This window comes from Arachis hypogaea, chromosome 19 (assembly GCF_003086295.3).
Source record: "Arachis hypogaea cultivar Tifrunner chromosome 19, arahy.Tifrunner.gnm2.J5K5, whole genome shotgun sequence".
NCBI lineage: Eukaryota > Viridiplantae > Streptophyta > Magnoliopsida > Fabales > Fabaceae > Arachis > Arachis hypogaea.
This window is the reverse complement of record NC_092054.1, coordinates 146,381,475-146,398,021: the sequence shown is the minus strand read 5'-3', so window position 1 is coordinate 146,398,021 and position 16,547 is coordinate 146,381,475. Positions and strand designations below refer to the sequence as shown.

At 33.0% G+C, this 16,547-nt stretch overlaps 1 non-coding gene across 1 annotated transcript; it reads left to right on the top strand.

Annotated features, from left to right (window-relative positions):
• Window positions 1-13,756: 13,756 nt before the first annotated feature.
• On the top strand, window positions 13,757-13,864 carry LOC112781380 (small nucleolar RNA R71). The gene has a single exon (XR_003192160.1). It is a non-coding gene; the product is annotated as a small nucleolar RNA R71 (small nucleolar RNA).
• Window positions 13,865-16,547: the final 2,683 nt, after the last annotated feature.

The window sequence follows — 16,547 nt, the reverse complement described above, 5'->3', positions numbered from 1 at the left end:
TTTTTTTTTATTCATCGACATATTCATAATAACAAAAATTATAACAAATTATACCTCTTATTATTATTATTATTAACGTTTATTTTATAAAAATTATTGTTATATTCTTAAAATATTTATAAATTACACAATAATATTCTCATTACAAAATATATATGCATAAAAAAATAGAAACACATAAAAAATAAAATAAATTTTAAATACAGTAAAAAAAATAAATTTATCCACTTACATAAATAGAATGATCCAAATAATTGATAATATGTTCTTCAGGCGCTAGATAATTACGTACCATTTTTTTTAATCCTTAGAACTAATATTTTTTTTAAACTCACCACTATTCATTAACTAACACAAACACACACTTCCTTTTTTTCTTCTCTCTTATTTTGGCTTCAGCTCAATAGGATGGGAAGAAACACTTCATGAATGGGAGGAGAAGCTCACCAAATGCATATATATATATATATATATATAACTGGCGCTGGTTCTCGGGGTGGGGGGCTGTTCCCTGCATGCAGGCAGGTCTGGCAACACGCCCCCCGCGTGGTGCAGCAGCAGCATTGGAACTCCGCAGTCAATTCTGCTGTGCTTCACGGTCCTCCATGTACACGTCCCTTGTGTGGTGAGTCAGCACGCCCCTGGCGTGTTGCAGGCGTGCTGGCACCTCGCTCTCCCGCTCAGCCACTACACTCTCGGCGTGTTGAGGGTGAGTGCACCCATCCATAATTTTTTTCCTTGGCCAATATCCCGCCAATACACCAACACGCACGCAGTCCATAAAAAAAATAATTTATGTCCGACTATTTGGTTTTTATATTTATTTTTTTTAATAACTCCAACAATATCGCTGTTAATTATTGTACGGATCTCGAAATATGCATCGCTAAAATTTTCAATGACATTTAACTTTAATTTGTCGTTTTGTGATGCCTCTCACATCAAAATGGAAAGTAGATAATAAATTAAAAAAGTACCCGTCAACCCGTGTTTCCCCCACCTCAACAGAAAGAGATATAACCTTTTCTTAAAAAGAAACGGCCATAGGGTTTCAAACTTTCAATCCGTAGCTTTTTAAGTAGGTGGAAACTCAGGTGCAGTCGACTTTATGTGAAGTTGATATTTGAGAGTCGTTAGACGATTTGACTGATTTGACTAAATTTTCATCTAACGCTCTCAGATATTAACTTCACATGAAATCGACTTCACCTGAGTTTTCACCTTTTAATTATTTGGCTAATTTGTCAAGTGATTCTTAGAAAATTATTAATTTTAAATTTATTTATAGACATATATATTATTATCACAAATTCTGAGTTGAATAAATTATTATTATTTTTATTTAAAATTAAATGAGAATAAAATCAAGGAAAAGTCTAAGAAGTCAGCAATTTTGTTAAATTTTAGCCAGTATGTAATCAGTAAAGAAAAGTGAGCTATTGGATGAAATCTCACACCAATCTCACACCATTAAAATCATCATTGATGGCTATTTGATGGCTATAAATCACAAAAGTTACTGGCCCTAACATTCCTCTAAAATCAAATATACTATTTTATTTGAATTTTATGATTTAATTAACATCATACTCAAATATAAATAATAACTTTAAAATTTTGATTTTTAATACATGAAAGTCATTTTCATAATTTTTTTTATAAAAAAATTACAATTCAATTCTATTAGAAATAAAAAATATTTTAGTTAAAGAATATTAAAAAATTAAAATTTTTTGTTTATTTTCATAAATTCAGATATATTTTCGCTCTTACATATCTTTTTAATAAGTTAACATGAAGTTAAGAAATTTTAGAATTCTAACTATAATAAGGTAATTTATATCTTAATTATTAGTTACCATTCGAGATGTATCGAAAATGATTTATTAGCGGTTCAGTACTTAGCTTATTAAAATTATTTTTATAGACGGCTAAACTAAATTTGAATTTAATTATTAGATTATTAAGAAAGAGGGATGATGAAATAATAAATAAATCCAACAATTTGGGATTTACATGTCTTTTGTTCTTTTTTTTACTTAAATATTATTTACTTAGCTTAATTGGGTTAAAAAGGAACCAAAACCGAAATAATAATAAAGATAAAGAATAATATCTTAAATCAATCTAAAAAAAATTATTTTCTGTCAAATATTTTAGTAATTATTATTAAACTAGTTTCAATTTTTAGTTCATAAACAAATTATTCATCGAATTATATTGTTTGTCTATATGTAGATTAAATAAAAACTGGTTTGTCTAGAATTTTTTAGAAAATTTGACATATAACGCATTTAATTTCTCAAATAAAAAAGTTGAAAATTAATTTAATAATTAAAATTTATTAAAAACTAAAGCATTTAATTATTTTTTTTTAATTGAATTAGAAGATATTACTCGAAAACAAAATACTAAATTAGGTTGGAAAACAAAAGATACTCCAGAGAGATTGAACCAGACTGTTGAGACTAAGATAAGATTTCCATACAATACATATCTTGATGTTCAAGACACGAGCAAACCAGGGAGATTGAAACAGAGAGCAAGAGATTGTGAAAGTTGATTTCTTATTCATTATATTATGTTACTTTTTTCACTTAAAATGTGAAGGATATATATATATTACTCTCGCCCTTTACAGTCTATTTGACGAACGAGTTGCTGACTCTTTTTTTTTCTTCTTTTTTTAGGTGGAGAGGGCGGAAGAATAATTAATCCGCACCTTGGTGAGGTTGTCATCTAAAAATTACAAGTAAAATTTGATTTAAAATTCACACTTGTAATTGCGTTTGAATTTGATAGAAATTCTTCTTATTGTTTGTGTCAATGTAATGTTAGATATTATACGAATATAATGCCAGAAATTTGGAACAACAAATAAAAGATGCTCTGGAACTCATGATAGACAAATGAATGGGAAATAACATTTATGCGGAGATTTTTAATTAGTCTTCGAGAACACATATTCTATATAATTTTTCTAAAGATGGTATGCGATGGATGTGTTAATCATCAAGAAAATTAAATGGATGTATGGATATAATATGTATTTAGATTATGTTAGGTATATATAAAAAATTAACAATTAAGTCAATTATTATGTATTTATATAATAACATATATACATATTCACAAAAATTTAACAGTAAATATACAAAATAAAACTTAAGTATGGATTTTTTTTTTATAGTATTCTATACTCTAAGTTAAAAATTAATCTATTGTAAATTTGAGGTCAATTTAAAGGTTTGTCATTAGTCAATGAGTTGTTATGTATATAAGACAAAATTCGAATTCTAAAACATATCTAAACGAATGACTGAGTTGACCACTCTTAACTCGACCAATCTAAATTAGCTTAGATATATTTAAAATGTTAAATTAGAACTATTTATAAATATGGATAAAAACTAGAAATACACGCAAGCGCGCGTACATACACACTCACCTATTATAATATTTAAAATAATAAAAAAAATTTACAATCCACGTTATAGTATTCAAAATAAAAAAAATTATTTATAATTATTTTTTTATTATAAATATAATTGAATATTATTTTTTATATGTATTTTTAAACAATTATTTAACTATTCATTATCTCCTGTTCAATTATAAAATTTACTCATTATGGTATTGATGGTATAAAATTTTTTAATCAAAATAATTATTATAATAAAAATATTGTAATAAAAAATATTAATACAGTATATTAATATATGGTTAATATATTTTTTTATCTTAAATAACTTTTTTAAGAAATCATCACTAATAATTGAAATTGTATTTAATTAAAAAACAAAGTTTCAATTAATTATTAACTAATTATTAGTCAATGTTATAAGTTAATTATCACTAATTTTTAGTTGATTTATTTATTTATTTTTAGTTTGTATACTAAATTAAATTTAACAAGATAATTATTATTGTATATTAAGTTTATTAAATATTTTTTAACATAAAATACAAAAAAAATATATTTTATTTTAAAAGCAAACATAATATAAACAAATTTTAAATATATATATATTTATATATAATTATTATTTTTTTCAAAATTTTTACAGGAACAAATTCTCCTCTTCCTACAATTTGGATCTGTGTTTATATATATATATATATAACGGTATTTTTTAATTTAATAAATTAAAAATTAATTTATTATAAATTTAAATTTTATTTAAAATTTTATTGATGATCAATAAATTATTATTACATACACAATATAAAATTAAAATTTTTTATATTAATTTAAGTAAATTGATAAATTAATTATTAAATTAATTTAAATTAGTTAAATATATATATATATATATAATTTAATTTATTTTAATATATGTTTTATATTTTAATATATATTATACATAAATTATAATTTATTTTAGATGAATATTATGGTATTTAAAAAATGGTATCTATTTATTAAAAAAAATTAAAAGTTATTATTTAATTTAAAATATATAAAAAAAATAATTTTTAAAAAATTAAAATATACTATAAAAAGTAAATTAGACAAAATTTAGACAAAAATTCATAGACGCCATAAAATTTGCCTTTATTCTAAGGTACATCTATCTCACATGATTGTATCGTGTAATTGTATATTGCAATCTCGAGGGAGAGGAGCCTAGTATGTCGATCTAAGCGTACAACAAATAAACAGGTGTTGTGAATTGGTTGTGTATTGTAATCTCGAGGAGGTGGATGAGGTTAGTTGGGTCCATCTTTTAATATTTTTCTTGGTCTGCATTATAGCTAGTAGGTCCATCTAAGCCTAGAAGTGAACGAACAAGTGTTGTGAATCCTTGGGTTTGGATGTCTTCTTCAACGTTATTGGGGCCCCAACATACACTAAATAAAGTAATAATTATGTGACTACTCGTCGCGGTCCAGTAGTTGCTTCGAACAAAATTATCTTTTAATTTGGACACACTTTTTAAAACAACTTTAATGTAAATTATTTATATGAAAGTTATAGTAAAAGAAAAACGTGGACGAATATACGTGGAATATCCACTTTCTTTAGGTAACGTTTGTTTTGAGGTACTGGAACAAAGACTGGAAAACTGAGACATAATATTATGTTTGTTAACTTAGAGATTGGTATTAAAATTTCTGTTTCTATTTCTAAAATTTTAGTATTTCAGTACCTCCAAAAAGTAGAGATACAGGAGACTAAAATTTTTAGAAACAGAGATTGAAAATTTAATAACATTTTATACCTAAAATACCCTCATTTCAATTAATTAATTCCAATTTTATCCTTTGTGCAAATTAAATTAGAATTTTATTCTTGTTTCAATTTCTGTCTCTCACTTTGCACCAAACAAAATACTAAAATTTATTTCGGTCTCTGTCTCTCAATCTCAGTCTTTCAGTCTTTATCTCTCTATTAAACGCTACCTTAGAAAAGTCATTTCCAGTTAATTTGATTTATTAAATATAACTAATAGAGTAGATTAATAGGCACACGCGAACATTAACATGTTTATTCATCTATCATTTTTTCATTAAATATGTAATAAAAAAAAGTAAGAAATAAATTAAAATGGTCAATATTTTTAATATTTTTAAATTTTTTATTTTACTTCTCTTAAAAATTTAAATCTATTTAAAAATATTTTTAAGATTTCTTTTTATTGATTTTATACTGAAATTTTTTTTGAAAAGTCAATAATGATCAAATTCTAAATTTTTATTAGGTCATAAAAGTTTGGATGTTATATTATGATATATATTTTTTTTAAATTTAAGTTGATAGGAATAGATACATAAATTATTATATCTTTAATAAAATAAAAAATTATAAAGGTAAAATTGTGGTCTTGCGTGTTTTGAGTGCTTACTCTTTTCAAATGATGCTGAAGAAAATGAACTTATTAATCGAAGTTGGGCGAATTTACTGGTTGTTCAAGTAATTTCTACAGGGCTACCCCAACACAAAAAAGAAAGATTCAAAGTGACTTTGTACGCCCCTCATTTTACAGCCAGGCAACTGGGCTTCTCACAAGCCATCCCAACCCCACTCCTTCAAAACAATAAACCATTTTTCCATATCACCTTGGCTTCAAAAAGAAAGCTTGATATCTGTCTCTTGAAAAATCAACAACAGAGAGAGAGTTTTAATTACCTGGTTTATGATCGAAGTTCATACATTACCAAATCTTGCTTCGAAAGTGGACTGCTTACTATTCTAGGTACAGTCGTACCTTGGAAGAGATCAAATGCTCTATTGTCCCAGATATCCCTGCTGCTGAGGGTTCTCCAAAGAGAACTCAAAAAAGAAAAGCTAAAACCACAGCTTCTTCACGCCAACCATTAAGGAAAAGTCGACGGACACCTTCAAAAATTTCTAGGAAGGTAACTATATTTATATGATTATTCTTTCACCGAAATTCTTCGATAATCATATATATATTTGCAACTCTTTTAATATCAACTTGTCTTTAGTTACAATTGTAACCGTCGAGTGAGAGCTCTAATGAAAGTGAGCAATCTATTCGGAACATCCTTGCTGCTTCCTCACAATCAGAGGATACAGTTGATTCAGATTCGGGTCTTCAATTTGTTTGAAGAACAAGACCCATTCTGGTAACCTTTTATCGTTTTCACATATTTTTCGATTAAGTCAAAATAAATCTTGACTTACTGCATCTCACATTTCATCCCACTACCGCTGCTCAATCAATCACCTCTCCACTGGCACTTGATCAGCCACCTCAACAACAACAACAAGACATAAGACAATCCACATCTCTCTCATCCATCCAGGTTATAGGATTTGTTTAGCCTCTTCAAATCGCGTTTCCACCTCCCACTGGGACACATGTGGTTGATTTAACAACAGAGCATACTCAACACTCACCAACGTGAACTTTGAATACTGGACATACCTCTCCAATCATCCAGGTTGCACCTTCGTCTGAATTTCAAGTGGCCCCTAATTCTGACTCCCCATCTCAAGTTGCTGAGACTACTAGTCCTGATTCGGATTCTTTATCGAGAGTCCTAGAAACCTTTCCTTCTCCTCAAAGAACCTCCAGTCCTCCCCAACAAGCTGAATTTCAAACTCCCCTTGGTCAAGTATATGGAAATTTGGGAGTTTCTACCGAACCTACAAGTGCCACTTTGGCCAACCTGGTCTCCATCCTAAATCAAGCTATCCAAGAAGGCGAAGTGCCTATTTCTGCCCCTATACTCCTTGGTCCTTCTACATCTGGTCCTCCATCTAAGCTAAATGTTAATGCTCGAGAACAACTTCTATCACTCCTCAAACTCTTGGATCATCCACCTACTGAATGGATTAATGATGCAAACCTTAACAAGCTTTTGTTTGATCTTTTGAATTTACCTTTTGAACTTCCAGATCCTACTCCACACTCTGTCATAGTCCATCAATTCAAACAAATTGTCCACAGGAGCGTAACTACCCAGGGAAAACTCCAAGAAGCCATAGATGAAGAGACTAAAATCAGAACTGAGGCAGAAAGCTATACTGCAACCCTTCAACTAATCAAAGCTTCCTGTGCAGAGTTTGATTTGAGAATCTCTTAGGCTATTTCTGTTCAGGCTCACTATGATAAGGAAGAGAGAAAACTTGAAGCAGAATTGGCTCAAATTAATAAAAAAACTTGCCAAAATTCTGAAGAGAAGAGCTGATATAGCTACACCTCTAGCCACTGCCCAGCAAGAACAACACCAACTTATCCAGGAGATCGTTTCTATCGAGGCCAAACAAGAAGAATGTGAGAAACAACTTGATAAAGCCCAATATGAAAAATTCAAGCATGCTGAGGCACTTTCAGTTCTAGACAATGAAAGAGTAAAGTGGTGTGCGAAATCGTGATCATTCCTTCCTTGGTAACGGCGCTAAAAACTCAATGTGCACGTTCATGTTCTTAATTCTGTTTCACAACTTCGTACAACTAACCAGCAAGTGCACTGGGTCGTCCAAGTAAAAAACCTTACGTGAGTAAGGGTCGATCCCATGGAGATTGTCGGCTTGAAGCAAGCTATGGTCACCTTGTAAATCTCAGTCAGGCGGATTCAACTAATTTTATGAATTGATAAGTAAAAGATAAATAAAATATAAAGAGAAAGTATAGGGAGCCAATGACCTAAGCGTACAATGTGTACAATGAAGGTTTAGAAAGTATTAGAGATATGATTATTAGTGTTACATTGTCTTGTCAGGTTACGCTTTTGGGATGAGTGGTTTCAGGACATGGTATTAGAGTTCCAGATCCGGAAGGTCAAGAGTTCGAACCTTGGTGAACCCAAAATTAGCTTTTTATAACATGAGATGTTTATTATCCCTGGTATCCGGATGGTTATTCTGTATAGTATAGGTGATGTTCATTTTATTCATAAACCAAAGATTTAGCCCATTGTACACATTGTACACTTAGGCCATTGGCTCCCTAGCACTACTCAAATATAAAATAGGATAGTGGTACTTATGTAATTCATTGGTGAGAATTTCAGATAAGCGTATAGAGATGCTTTCGTCCCTCTGAACCTCTGCTTTCCTACTGTCTTCATCCAATCCTTCCTACTCCTTTCCATGGCAAGCTGTATGTTGGGCATCACCGTTGTCAATGGCTACTTCCCGTCCTCTCAGTGAAAATGGTCCAAGATGCTCTATCACGGCACGGCTATTCATCTGTCGGTTCTCGATCATACTGGAATAGGATCCATTGATCCTTTTGCGTCTGTCACTACGCCCAGCACTCGCGAGTTTGAAGCTCGTCACAACCATCCCTTCCCAGATCCTACTCGAAATACCACAGACAAGGTTTAGACTTTCCGGATCTCAAGAATGGCCATCCATGGGTGCTAACTTATACCACGAAGACACTAATAACTCGGACTCGGTCCCCTGTATTAGATATCCAAGAGATATCCATTCAATCTAAGGTAGAACGGAAGTGGTTGTCAGGCACGTGTTCATAAGTTGAGAATGATGATGACTGTCACGATCATCACATCCATCATATTGAAGTGCGAATAAATATCTTAGAAGCGGAATAAGTTGAATTGAATAGAAAAATAGTAGTACTTTGCATTAATCTTTGAGGAACAGCAGAGCTCCACACCTTAATCTATGGTGTGTAGAAACTCTACCGTTGAAAATACATAAGTGATGAAGATCCAGGCATGGCCGAGAGGCCAGCCCCCAAACGTGATCTAAAGATAAAAACTAAAGATGTTCCAAATATAGTAAAAAGTCCTATTTATACTAGACTAGTTACTAGGGTTTACAGAAATGAGTAAATGGTGCAGAAATCCACTTCCGGGGCCCACTTGGTATGTGGTTGGGCTGAGCATTGAGCTTTACACGTGTAGAGGTCTTTCTTGGAGTTGAACGCCAGTTTGTAACCTGTTTCTGGCGTTTAACTCCACTTTGCAACCTGTTTCTGGCGTTTGACTCCAGAATGCAGCATGAAACTGGCGTTCAATGTCATCTATCCTTAATCAAAGTATAGACTATTATATATTTCTGGAAAGCCCTGGATGTCTACTTTCCAACGCAATTGAGAGCGTGCCATTTGGAGTTTTGTAGCTCCAGAATATCCACTTTGAGTGCAGGGAGGTCAGAATCCAACAGCATCTGCAGTCCTTCTTCAACCTCTGAATCTGATTTTTGCTCAGGTCCTTCAATTTCAGCCAGAAAATACCTGAAATCACAGAAAAACACACAAACTCATAGTAAAGTCCAAAAATGTGATTTTTAATTAAAAACTAATAAAAATATACTAAAAACTAACTAAATCATACTAAAAACTATGTAAAAACAATGCCAAAAAGCGTATAAATTATCCGCTCATCACAACACCAAACTTAAATTGTTGCTTGTCTCCAAGCAACTGAAAATCAAATATGATAAAAAGAAAAGAATATACTATAAATTCCAAAATATCAATGAAACTTAGCTCCAATCAGATGAGCGGGACTTGTAGCTTTTTGCCTCTTGAATAGTTTTGGCATCTCACTTTATCCATTGAAGTTCCGAATGATTGGCATCTATAGGAACTCAGAGTTCAGATAGTGTTATTGATTCTCCTAGTTCAGTATGTTGATTCTTGAACACAGCTACTTTATGAGTCTTGGCCGTGGCCCTAAGCACTTTGTTTTCCAGTATTACCACCGGATACATAAATGCCACAGACACATAATTGGGTGAACCTTTTCAGATTGTGACTCAACTTTGTTAAAGTCCCCAATTAGAGGTGTCCAGGGTTCTTAAGCACACTCTTTTTTTGCTTTGGACCTTGACTTTAACCGCTCAGTCTCAAGTTTTCACTTGACACCTTCACGCCACAAGCACATGGTTAGGGACAGCTTGGTTTAGCCGCTTAAGCCAGGATTTTATTCCTTTAGGTCCTCCTATCCACTAATGCTCAAAGCCTTGGATCCTTTTTATTACCTTTGCCTTTTGGTTTTAAGGGCTATTGGCTTTTTGCTCTTGCCTTTTGGTTTTAAGAGCTTTTGGCTTTTTCTGCTTGCTTTTTCTTTTTCTTTCTTTTTTTTTTCGCTATTTTTTTTTCTGCAAGCTTTTGTATTCACTGCTTTTTCTTGCTTCAAGAATCATTTTTATGATTTTTCAGATTATCAAATAACATGTCTCCTTTTTCCTTATTCTTCAAGAGCCAACATATTTAACATTCATAAACATCAAACTCAAAAGACATATGCACTGTTCAAGCATTCATTCAGAAAACAAAAAGTATTGTCACCACATCAAAATAATTAAACCAGTTTCAAGGATGAATTTTCGAAACCATGTACTTCTTGTTCTTTTGTAATTAAAACAGTTTTCATTTAAGAGAGGTAATGGATTCATATTCATAACTTTAAGGCATAGACACTTAGACACTAGTGATCATATAGTAAAGACACAAACATAAATAAAACATAAAGCTCAAAAATAAAAAAACAGGAAAGTAAATAAACAAGGAGATTAAGAAATGAGTCCACCTTAGTGAGGGTGGCGTCTTCCTCTTCTTGAAGAACCAATGGTGCTTTTGAGCTCCTCTATGTCTCTTCCTTGCCTTTGTTGCTCCTCCCTCATATCTCTTTGATCTTTTCTAATTTCATGGAGGATGATGGAGTGCTCTTGGTGTTCCACCCTTAGTTGTCCCATGTTGGAACTTAATTCTCCTAGGGAGGTGTTGATTTGCTCCCAATAGTTTTGTGGAGGAAAGTGCATCCCTTGAGACATCTCAGGGATTTCATGGTGAGGGATTTTCTCATGCTCTTGTTGAGATCCATGATCTCTTGTTTGCTCCATCCTTTTCTTAGTGATGAGCTTGTCCTCTTCAATGAGATTGTCTCTGGCCTTAGGTGCCTTAGATGGTTATGGAAAAACTAAAAGCAATGCTTTTACCACACCAAACTTAGAAGGTTTGCTCGTCTCCGAGCAAAAGAAGAAAGAAGTGAGTAGAAGAAGAAGAAAATGGAGGAGATGGAGGTGTGTGAATGGTTCGGACAAGGGGGTTTAGGTGGTTATGATGTGTGAAAAGGAAGGAGTGATGGTTTGAAATTAAGTGGGTGGGTGTAGGTGGGTTGTATAATGGTTTTGGAGGAGTAATGGAGGTGATTGGTGGAGGTTTATTGAGGAAGAGTGTTATAAAAAGGTGTGAAGATGAGAGAAGAAGTGGTAGGGATCCTGTGGGGTCTACAGATTCAGTGGAGCCAAGGACTTAACATTCCTGCTCCAATTAGGCGTGTAAAACGCCCTTGCTATGCAATCCTGGCGTTTAACGCCAGACTGCTGCCTGTTTCTGGCATTTAACGCCAGGTAGATGCTTGTTTCTGGCGTTAAACGCCAGCTTGGTGCCTGTTTCTGGCGTTAAACGCCAGACAGATGCTTGTTTCTGGCGTTTAAATACCAGACTGCTTTCCTCCAGGGTGTGCTATTTTCAATGCTGTTTTTTCATTTTGTTTTTTATTTTTCAGTAGTTTTTGTGACTCCACATGATCATCAACCTAATAAAACACAAAATAAATAAAATAGATGTGATTAAATAACATTGGGTTGCCTCCCAATAAGCGCTTCTTTAATGTCAATAGATTGACAGTGAGCTCTCATGGAGCCTCACAGATGTTTAGAGCAAGGTTGGGACCTCCCAACACCAAACTTAGAGTTTGGTTGTGGCCTTCCAACACCAAACTTAGAGTTTGACTGTGGTGGCTTTGGTTGACTCTGTAGTGAGAGAAGCTTTTCATGCTTCCTCTCCATGGTTACAGAAGGAGATCCTTGAGTTTTAAACACAAGGTATTCCTCATTCAATTGAAGGACCAACTCTCCTCTGTCCACATCAATCACAGCTCTTGCTGTGGCTAGGAAGGGTCTTCCAAGGATGATGGATTCATCCTCATCCTTCCCAGTGTCTAGGATTATGAAATCAGCAGGGATGTAAAGGCCTTCAACCTTTACTAACACGTCCTCTACTAGTCCATAAGCCTGTTTTCTTGAGTTGTCTGCCATCTCAAATAAGATTCTGGCAGCTTGCACCTCAAAGATTCCCAGTTTCTCCATTACAGAGAGTGGCATGAGATTTATCCCTGACCCAATGTTACATAGAGCCTTCTAAAAGGTCATGGTGCCTATGGTACAAGGTATTAAGAACTTTCCAGGATCCTGTTTCTTCTGAGGCAATCTCAGTTGATCCAGATCACTTAGTTCATTGATCAGCAAGGGAGGTTCATCTTCCCAAGTCTCATTACCAAATAATTTGGCATTCAGCTTCATGAATGCACCAAGGTACTTGGCAACTTGCTCTTCAGTAACATCTTCATTCTCTTCACAAGAAGAATACTCATCAGAGCTCATGAATGGCATAAGGAGGTTCAATGGAATCTCTATGGTCTCTGGATGAGCCGCAGATTCCTTTGGTTCCTCAGAGGAAAACTCCTTGTTGATCACTGGACGTCCCAGGAGGTCTTCCTCACTGGGATTCACGTCCTCTTCCTCCCTTGTAGGTTTGGCCATGGTGATTAAATCAATGGCCTTGCACTCTCTCTTTGGATTTTCTTCTGTATTGCTTGGGAGAGTACTAGGAGGAATTTCAGTGACCCTTTTATTCAGCTGGCCCACTTGTGCCTCCAAATTCCTAATGGAGGACCGTGTTTCATTCATGAAACTTACAGTGGCCTTAGATAGATCAGAGACTATATTTGCTAAGCTAGATGGATTCTGCTCAGAACTCTCTGTCTGTTGCTGAGTGGATGATGGAAAAGGCTTGCTATTACTAAACCTGTTTCTTCCACCATTATTAAAGCCTTGTTGAGGATTTTGTTGATCATTCCATGAGAAATTTGGATGATTTCTCTATGAGGGATTATAGGTGTTTCCATAGGGTTCACCCATGTAATTCACCTCTGCTATTGCAGAGTTCTCAGGATCATAAGCTTCTTCTTCAGAAGATGCCTCTTTAGTACTGTTGGATGATTCCTTCAATCCATTCAGACTCTGAGAGATCATATTGACTTGCTGAGTCAATATTTTATTCTGAGCCAATATGGCATTCAGAGTATCAATTTCAAGAACTCCCTTCCTCATAGGCATCCCATTATTCATAGGATTCCTTTCAGAAGTGTACATGAACTGGTTATTTGCAACCATGTCAATGAGTTCTTGAGCTTCTGCAGGCGTTTTCTTTAGGTGAATGGATCCACCTGCAGAATGGTCCAGTGACATCTTTGATAGCTCAAATAGACCATCATAGAATATATCCAGGATGGTCCATTCTGAAAGCATGTCAGAAGGACACTTTTTGGTCAGTTCCTTGTATCTCTCTCAAGCTTCATAGAAGGATTCACCTTCTTTCTGTTTGAAGGTTTGAACATCCACTCTAAGCTTACTAAGCTTTTGAGGAGGAAAGAACTTGACTAAGAAAGTCGTGACCAGCTTATCCCAAGAGTTCATGCTATCCTTAGGTTGAAAGTCCAACCATATTCTAGCTCTGTCTCTTACAGCAAATGGGAAAAGCATAAGCCTGTAGACCTTGGGATCAACCCCATTGGTCTTAACAGTATCATAGATCTGCAAGAATTCAGTTAAGAACTGAAAAGGATCTTCGGATGGAAGTCCATGAAACTTTCAGTTCTGTTGCATCAGAGAAACTAATTGAGGTTTAAGCTCAAAATTGTTTGCTCCAATGGCAGGGATTGAGATGCTTCTTCGATGTAAATTGGAATTTGGTGCAGTAAAGTCACCAAGCATTTTCCTTGCATTGTTATTATTTTCGGCCATGTCTTCTTTTTCAAGATTCTCTGTAAGGTTTTCTCTGGATTGTTGTATTTTAGCTTCTCTTAGTTTCTTCTTCAGAGTCCTTTCAGGTTCAGGGTCTGCTTCAACAAGAATGTTCTTGTCCTTGTTCCTGCTCATATGAAAAAGAAGAGAACACAAAAGAAAATATGGAATCCTCTATGTCACAGTATAGAGATTCCTTATGCAAGTATAAGAAGATAAGAATATAAGAAGGAGAAGAGGAAAAACTCGAACACAGAGAGGGAGATGGGGTTCGAATTTTAGGTGGAAGAGAAGTGTTAGTAGATGAATAAATAATTAGAAGGAGATGAGGAAGAGAAGAATTCGAAAATAAAATAAAATAAAATTAAAATTTAAAGTTAAAGATTCGAAAATTAAAAATTGAAATCAAATTAAATTAAAATTAAAACAATTAGTTAATTAAAAAAGAAATTTGAAAAAGAGGGAATGGATTTTCGAAAATTAGAGAGAGAGAGAGAGTTAGTTAGTTAGGTAGTTTTGAAAAAGATAAGAATCAAATAAGAAGTAAAGTGGTTAATTGAAAAAAGATTTGAAAATCAAATTTGAAAAGATAAGAAGTTAGAAAAGATTTTGAAATTAAATTTTGAAAAGGATGTGATTGAAATTTATTTTGAAAAAGATTTGAAAAAGAAATTTAAAAAGATTTGATTTTGAAAATTAAAGTTGATTACTTGACTAACAAGTAACAAAAAGATATGATTTTAAAATTTAAAGATTGAACCTTTCTTATTAGGCAAGTAACAAACTTAATATTTTTGAATCAATCACATTAATTGTTAGCATTGAATTCTAAAATATGAAATAAAGATAAGAAAAAGATTTTTGAAAATTAATTTGAAATTTTTGAAAATAATAGAAAGAAAATGAAAAAGATTTGATTTTTGAAAAAGATTTGAAAAAGATAGGATTTTTAAATTGAAAATTTGATTTGACTCATAAGAAACAACTAGATTTTAAAAAGTTTTGAAAAAGTCAACTCAAATATTCGAATTTTATGAGTGAAATAAGGGAAAGATATTTGTTTGATTTTTGAATTTTTAATGAAGAAAGAGAAAAATAATGAAAAGACTCAAAACATGAAAATCATGAATCAAATCACACAATGCATGCAAGAACACTATGAATTTCAAGATGAACACCAAGAACACTTTGAAGATCATGATGAACACCAAGAACTTATTTTTGAAAAATTTTTAAGAAAAGAAAAATATGCAAGACACCAAACTTAGAAATTTTCAATATTTAGACTCTAACAAATTAAAAATGCATATGAGAAACAACAAAAGACACAAAACAAGAGAATATGAAGATCAAACAAGAAGACTTGTCAAGAACAACTTGAAGATCATGAAGAATGCAATGCATGAATTTTCGACAAATGCAAGAAGGGAATAAACATGCAATTGACACCAAACTTAAAAATTGACTCAAGACTCAAACAAGAAACACAAAAATATTTTTGATTTTATGATTTTATGAATTTTTTTGGTATTTTTCGAAAATTATTTGAAAAAGAAAAATAAGGATTTCAAAATTTTTAATAAGAATTCTAGGAATCTGCAATGTTAGTTTAAAGCTCCGGTCCAGGAATTAGATATGGCTCACTTGCCAGCCAAGCTTTCAGTGAAAGCTCCGGTCCAAAACACTAGACATGGCCAACGGCCAGCCAAGTTTCAGCAGGATATTACATGCATTGAAGTGATTAGTTGAAGCCTCAGTCCAAAAGAATTTAGACATGGCTTTACAACCGGCCTGGCTTCAACGTGCTTCATGAAACTCTAGAATTCATTCTTAAAAATTCTGAAGAAAATTATATTTTTGAAAATATTTTTTTTATATTTTTTTTGAAATTAAGAATAATAAAAACAAAAAGCTTAAAATTAAAATAAAATTACCCAATCTGAGCAACAAGATGAACCGTCAGTTGTCCAAACTCGAACAATCCCCAGCAACGGCGCCAAAAACTTGGTGTGTGAAATCGTGATCATTCCTTCCTTGGTAACGGCGCTAAAAACTCAATGCGCACGTTCATGTTCTTAATTCTGTTTCACAACTTCGTACAACTAACCAGCAAGTGCACTGGGTCGTCCAAGTAATAAACCTTACGTGAGTAAGGGTCGATCTCACGGAGATTGTCGGCTTGAAGCAAGCTATGGTCACCTTGTAAATCTCAGTCAGGCGGATTCAACTGATTTTATGAATTGATAAGTAAAAGATAAATAAAATATAAAATAGGATAGTGGTACTTATG